We start from the raw sequence: 7,409 nt of genomic DNA, 5'->3' as shown, positions 1-7,409 counted from the left end.
TCAAGACTTTGCTTTCTCTTCTTCTTTTCCAGAAAAGACAACACGGGGGGCCTTCCACATCTCTTTGCTGGTAATGACATTGTAAGCCTAGAAATAAAAAAAAGAATTAGCAAGACGTAGCTCAGAGCAACAGATCATACCTCAGTGTTCTGAATCATCACTGCAGAAACGGACTGCCACGCACATCAGCTTGTCACTCCTACGAATTTAAGGACCAAAACTCACTAAATAGAAGCGGCTCACAGCAGGCGCGGCCCCCGCCGCCCGAAGAGGCGACAGCCCGCCGGCCGATGTGGTGCAGCCCCGCACCGAAGGCTCCCGGCTGCGCTACCCGACCCCCGCCCCGGGCTGAAAACAGGCACGGTGGCACCCGCCCGCCCCGCTCCGTCTCTCCCAAGTGGCGGCTGGGAAGGCGGCCGGTTCCAGTAAGGCCCCGGCGACAGGCCCCGGGGCAGCCCCACCTCACGCCGCCCCTGGGGGGGACGCCCCCTCCCCAGCCTCCAGCTCCTCCCGCTCCCCTGTGGCAGCGCTCCGCTCCGTCTCCCCCACCGGGGCAGCCGCTGGGGTCACTCACCCGCCCGCCGCCGCCCTCACGCCACACCGGCCGCGACGGAGATAAACAAGGGGCACGTGACCGCCGGGGGCGGCGCGCGCTGATGACGCGTTGCCCACGTGAGGGCGCGCCAGGCCCCGCCACCCCCCCCCGGCTGCCTGAGGGCCGCGCCCCGGGACGCCGGTAACGGCGGCGCCGGCGACCGAGAGCTCGCTGGGTTCGTGTGCCCCGCCAGCCCCGAGCGGGCCCCGCCCGCCCGCAGTTCCCCCGCGTACTGCCGCAGCGGTAGAGCGCAGCGCTGTCCCACAGAGTCACAGAATCGTCCAGGTTGGAAAAGACCTTGAAGATCCTCCAGTCCAACCATCAGCCTCACAGTGACAGTTCCCAACTCCACCAGATCCCTCAGCGCTGGGTCAACCCGACTCTTGAACACCTCCAGGGATGGGGACTCCACCACCTCCCTGGGCAGCCCATTCCAATGCCTGACTACCCGTTCTGTAAAGAAATGCTTCCTAATATCTAGTCTAAACCTTCCCTGGCGCAACTTGAGGCCATTCCCTCTTGTCCTAGCACTCATTACTTGGGTCAAGAGACTCATCCCCCCTCTCTGCACCCTCCTTTCAGGTAGCTGTAGAGGGCAATGAGGTCTCCCCTCAGCCTCCTCTTCTCCAGACTAAATAACCCCAGTTCCCTCAGCCACGTCCTGCGCAAGAAGAGGCCTCGTTGAATGTTCCTTGTCTCAGTGGGCTTGCGAAGGTCAGGTACCAGTTTTAAGGAAACGGGTTAAAAGCCTATTTTCAACGTTAAAACGTGCAAACTACAGTCACGGTACTGAAAGAACATTGAGGGGTGCGGAGGTAAAAACTAGGGTCTGCAAGTTGTTGAAGCTGAGAGGAAGCAGGTAACATTTTTTTAATGTTCATTTAATAACCAACTAAAGTAAATCTGTTACAAACAACAAAACCACGCGTTTTCCAAGCAACAGTTCCCAGTGTGAATTGCAAAAATACTCTATAATTTTACCTTCTGAAAGGCCAGATTTAGAGACAAAAGAGAATCTTCCTCTGAAGAGCAGGAAATGTTTGTAAATTGACTTACCTTGAAAGGGAAATACTAAATCAGTGACACAAGGAAAAAGAGAACGCAAGGTAAATTTGGAATCCACGTGGTCACAAGGTATTATAATAACACCGTACATCTTAAAAAAAGTAATAACACTGCATCCTACCTCTTGGCACCTCCACACTTCTGCCTACATATACTGCATTTTTAAATAAATAACTAAAAACATGGACAAAGTTAGGTACCAATATTCATGGATAATTTTATCCAAACAATGAGAGGGACAATCATCCCTGCCAGTTTATTTTTTATTATTTCTACTGTCAATTTTGGTGGACTCACAGTAACCAAGTAAACAAGTTAGTTTAGGAACTAGTAGATGACTGAAGGCTTATAGAAACATTTATTTGCACCTGCTGAGTCACAGAAACAAAATCTTTTGTCTGTTTTTTGTCCAACATTTACATAACTTGGAAATAAAGAACTGAAGAAAAAGAGTCATCATGTCCTGAAATACACTTCACCATCTTTTGTCATTTACAACAAGACTACGCGAGCAGGTTTTCATGACACATTTCAGTATGTGAGTTAATAGAGAAGTTTTTAAAGAATTATCGTAGCATAATTACAGGTGCCCAAATTCTCAGTGATACATGAATATAAAGACAATTCCTTGTATTTTACCCTTTTCATTTAAATATGAGATAATTGCTCCTCTATCACCATTATTTCTGTAAAACACATACTTGGTCATACTGTTTCCAAGTAAATGGAGCTATTTAAGAGGTTTTTCATCCTTATTTCTTCTGATTGCTTTCACAAATACAGTTACTGTCTGTATAAGTAGATTCACATTCCAAATAATGGAACTGTGTTAACCACTAAAAGCTCTTGTGTGCTTCTAAGTTCCTGCTTATCTTGAAATCACAAAGCTGCTGGGAGAAGTGAGGGGGTACTAACAACATTGACTTATACCAAGTAATTTTGAAAGAAAATACACCATGACTCACCTTTTATGCTAAATTAGTAAATTAAGCTAGCTACTGCTGTTATGCATGCAGGTAAAGGTAAAAATAGCATTTAAAGTAAAGGTGCATGTCTGTGTTCTCAATAATGAATTAATAAATAAGAAAAAAAATCAAAGCTTTTAAGTTAATGTATCTTGCCATATTTGTGTTTTTTTTCTGTTCCTCTTATTAAGGAGGTCTGCTAGCCAGTATTAATTTCTCCTGCTTCAGCTGATTCTGGCTGTGTGATAGACACAGCAAGGGAATGCTTTTAATCCCACCAATATTTATATTAATGTTGATTTTACCTCTTGGATGTCCATGTCAGAAAGGTTAATATTTTGCCTCAGAACTGTTTCACACAAGTCCTTTAATAAACATGCATTCCTAGTACAATGAAGTGTAGGTTATAAAGCAGCAGCAGCAGCTGCCACTTAGGAATGACATTTCAAAGCCAGTACCCCAGGCTCAGCAAAGGTTAAGGTTCAGTTTCCTCCACAGCAATGCAAAGAAATGTAACTGAGGGCACCAGGTGCAGCAGACTGCCTCCTCCTGAACCGCAACTGCAGCCGTGCAGGAAAGAATTTCAGAGGTTTATATAGTTCACAGCCATCTCTCTGCTACATTACCTAAACTCACTCTCCTCTTGCCATCAACTTCTCACAGAAAATCCTGGCTATACCTTTCTGCTGCTAAGTATTTTATTGTGCTTCATTAGTTTCCAGAGCAAACATCTTATCTTTGAGCTCCTGCATATTTAGCTTCCAAATGTAAGCCTACTGTCTCCTAAAGCATGTCTTTTTCAGTATAAAATGTCCTATGTTACTACAAGAGTAATCAGTAAACCCAGCAATATGTTTAAATACTCATTTATTTCATGTTTTATATGTATTTGTGAGGTGCTATTGAGAAACTACTCCCTGGAAATGCTAAGACAAACTTCTTCATACGGTAAGTACTTTACCTATGTAATAGAATAAAAACCACACAGAGACCAAGTTTATCTGGCTAAGTACCCTGTTTCCAGAATGCATGGGGATGCTTGACCCTTCACTGGTATATTTTCCCAGTTTCTGGTTATCAGTGATTTAAGGACTTTGAAGACAAGAGGGTGAATCCAAACCATTACGTTGTTAAGTGGGCATGGAAAGACCTATACTTGATGAACTGAATCCATTTTAGACCCCACTTAATATTTTGGGCTTCATAATATCCCACCACAGTGATTCTTCACTTTGGTTTTTGAGCCATTTTTTATGAAAGTGTTTTCCTAGACAAAAGTGATTTATGACACTAGCATATATTTCCATGTTCCAGTGCAATACCGATACCCCATTAAAAAATACAGCACAGCAGTGATATTAATTAGTCCCCCATAATGACCAGCTCTCTCATCATCAATAGCTGTAACCAGTCTGTTTCCCTTCTAACCTGAAACAGATTCAATGGCAACTAAGAATAAAGTTAAAAACCGCAAGGTTTGTCACCACACAATTCATTCCAGCAAGAGTCTTTGCCTGTGTTAAAATCCTTAATGCTTTGAGAGCAACCCAATTTATTAAGAACAGAAGACAAAAGATAGATTGACACAAAGGTTTAAGGTGTAGACTTTCAGAAAGCACACTCATTTTCAAAATTGAGCTCCCAGTGATTTGGGCCTTCATGATATAAACCAGTAACTACTATATTCTAAGAGATTTTAAGAACAATTAGCTGTACAGAAGTCTAGCAAGACCTGCATTCTCATTGCATCTTGATCTGTGTAAACCAAGTAATATAAAAGTAGAATTTCTTACGTTTATCGATCACTGATGAGGATGATTCATCACATTTATATTCTTTCACATGAGCTTCCTATCTTCAGTCTTTCATCTAAGTTATCATATCTGCAAAGAATAACTTTTTATATTAAAAAGTAAATTATGCTGGGTAGTACCTAACATGCAATAAAAACTTTCATGCAGAAAACATGAAGTAAAAAAAAAAACAGTTGAAAGGAACAGTCAAACAAGCCGAATAACCAAACCAGTAAGCTAGTGTATTTTCACTAGAGAAAAAGCATCTCTAACAATATATTTGCTTTGTGTTTCCTATTTTTACTTTCTCCCCCTCACCATCTGCTTCTGTTCTTTTTCTTCCAAAAAGTATCCACCTCGTTTAGCTTCAGTCACCCCATCACAGAATTCAGACTGAATAGAAACAAAATTCCCAATACCAAAGCCAAAACAGCACTACCTATTCATAAAAGGCCTTCTAAACAGAACTCTTTTTTCTTACAATAATTTTAGATTTTTAAGAGAAACAGTCCATATTGATTCAATGCTTGGCTACACACATCTTCTAAACAAAGGAACTTGAGGTTTTTGGTCATCAGTACTTTTGGATTGTACCTTTGCCTTCAGTGATGCTTTTTGCCAAATCTCCCCCCGTTCTTTTGGGAGCCAGTACTGAATCCCACAAGAGTGAGACGTTGTAGTGCGGAGAAAGAAGGTGAATTACAGAACACCCAAGAGTTTCAGCTACTTTCAGTATTCTTCAGCAAGAACTACTCCTTCCATCATGGAAGTCACCTAAGCAATGCTCAAATGGGTCACTGTTTCTCTAGGAAAAATCAGAATACAAGAGGTCCTTAGGAGTTAGCAACACCCACGGCACTGCTCCCCGGGGGACCCCATGCTCCCTGGCAGGCTGCAGCTGATGCTGATGGGCTGTACCAACCCAGCAACACCGAAGGTTTTGAGGCAGCTCTGGTGACAAGGGCTGGGAACCGCCAGAGCCCCGGCTGGGGACAACCTGGGCCCACTGAATCCCACCAGTCAGGGCAAGCATCATCAGTTCATTGCTTTGCAAGCAGCTGAAGTACAAACACACTTTTTTGCTGGTTTTATAACAGTTCTAACTAAATCTAAAGGTACTGTTTACTGCAGCATGTCTTTTAATGCTGACACACCCGTGGTTAGATGGAGTAGAGTCCCACTTGTGTCAAAACACAAGCAGAGCAGGGTCCGGAGCACAGGTCTGATGGGGAGCGGCTGAGGGAACTGGGGGGGTTTAGTCTGGAGAAGAGGAGGCTGAGGGGAGACCTCATGGCCCTCTGCAACTCCCTGAAAGGAGGGTGCAGAGAGGGGGGATGAGTCTCTTGAACCAAGTAATAAGAGATAGGACAAGAGGGAATGGCCTCAAGTTGCACCAGGGCAGGGTTAGACTAGATATTAGGAAGCATTTCTTTCCAGAACGGGTAGTCAGGCGTTGGAATGGGCTGCCCAGGGAGGTGGTGGAGTCCCCATCCCTGGAGGTGTTCAAGAGGTGGGCTGACATAGCGCTGAGGGATCTGGTGTAGTTGGGAACTGTCAGTGTGAGGTTCATGGTTGACTAGATGATCTTCAAGGTCCCTTCCAACCTAGATGAATCTGTGATTCTGTCAGTGCACGTGCTGAAGAAAACTTCTGGCCAGCCTCTGTGTCTAACCCTGAGTCTCTGGATCTCAGCCTGAGGAGAACAAGCCCCAAGTTTGAGCCAGGTGGGACCTCACAGGGGCTCTCAGTGCAGTTCCCATCCTGGTGCCTCGGGGGCAGCGGGTGCCCTGGGAAGGCAAGAGTGTGGGGGGGTGAGGCAGTGACTGGAGGCAGCCCCCGTCATTCTGGCGGTGTCTGCAGGGCTCCCAGGGCCAGGCTGGGCCTCGGGGGCAGGATTAGCGTGGGGAAAAAAAATATGGAACGCTTCACGAATTTGCGTGTCATCCTTGCGCAGGGGCCATGCTAATCTTCTCTGTATCGTTCCAATTTTAGTATATGTGCTGCCGAAGCGAGCACGAACTACTTGGCCCCTCCGCACTTATTTAAATCCCCGAGGAGTCAGCCCAGCCAGGACAGGGTGACCCGCCCCCGGAGAAGCGGGCGTTAGGGCGGACTGCGCACACTGCGCACACTGTGCCCAGCCCCACGCCGGTGCCGGGGCTCCGTGGGAAGGGTCGCAGGGGTCGGGCAAAGCGCGCAACCGGCGCCGCCGCTCTATGCAAATCCGCGCAAAGCACGCTGGGGCGGGAGGCGGCCGCTGTGGCCTCCGCGGAGAGTGGCCGTTGCGCTGCGCGGGGACGTGGGGCTTTGTCACGGGGTCGCTTCTTAATTTTCGGAGGACTTTAAGGGCAACAAGCATTCAGTTCTTCGCAGTTAGCAATGCTGCTATTTTCTGTGGTCATGTATGTGTAGTTTTTACTTAAATTAGTGTAATAGTGATTATCGGTGGCAATATACTGGTCATTTCAATCGCGGTGTTCCTTCCAGAAGGTTCCAAGCAGAGGGAGGCAGGTGCGCGCAGGCGGGGCGGGGCCCGCTCTAGGGGCCGGCGGGTGGAAATCGTTATAGAAGCAGCAGAGTGGCGCAGCGGAAGCGTGCTGGGCCCATAACCCAGAGGTCGATGGATCGAAACCATCCTCTGCTAGTTGAGTTTCTTTTTACCCAGCGCGGGACGGTCCGGTCCCGGTAGCCCGGAGCGCTGGCGGTGCCCTGTCACGGGCCGCAGCAACCGACGGCTCCGTCTTCGCTGTCATTCGCTTCTGGGTGGGGGGTTGGTTGGGGTTGCGAGTACAGTTGTTCGTCCTAAACTGTTTTGACAACATGTAGTGTGGTGGGTGCGAGCAGAGGGAGGACAGACTGCTCCATGGTGTGGTGCTTACAGCCTCTCTAGCACGGTTTGATGGTGTAGAATCACAGAATGGTTTGAATTGGAAGGGATCACTAAAGATCATCTAGTCCAACCCCCTGCCCCGGGTAGGGACACCTTCCACT

The 7,409-nt window shown here is 47.1% G+C and overlaps 2 non-coding genes across 2 annotated transcripts; one reads left to right on the top strand and one right to left on the bottom strand.

Annotated features, from left to right (window-relative positions):
- Positions 1-6,327: 6,327 nt before the first annotated feature.
- LOC141952377 (U6 spliceosomal RNA) lies at positions 6,328-6,434 on the bottom strand. Its single transcript, XR_012631611.1, has one exon. It is a non-coding gene; the product is annotated as a U6 spliceosomal RNA (small nuclear RNA).
- Positions 6,435-6,990: 556 nt separating this feature from the next.
- TRNAM-CAU (transfer RNA methionine (anticodon CAU)) lies at positions 6,991-7,062 on the top strand. Its single transcript has one exon. It is a non-coding gene; the product is annotated as a tRNA-Met (tRNA).
- Positions 7,063-7,409: the final 347 nt, after the last annotated feature.

Source organism: Strix uralensis, chromosome 19 (genome assembly GCF_047716275.1).
Source record: "Strix uralensis isolate ZFMK-TIS-50842 chromosome 19, bStrUra1, whole genome shotgun sequence".
In the NCBI taxonomy this organism is placed as follows: Eukaryota; Metazoa; Chordata; class Aves; order Strigiformes; family Strigidae; genus Strix; species Strix uralensis.
The sequence above is the reverse complement of the archived record's forward strand: the minus strand, read 5'-3'. Positions and strand labels throughout refer to the sequence as shown.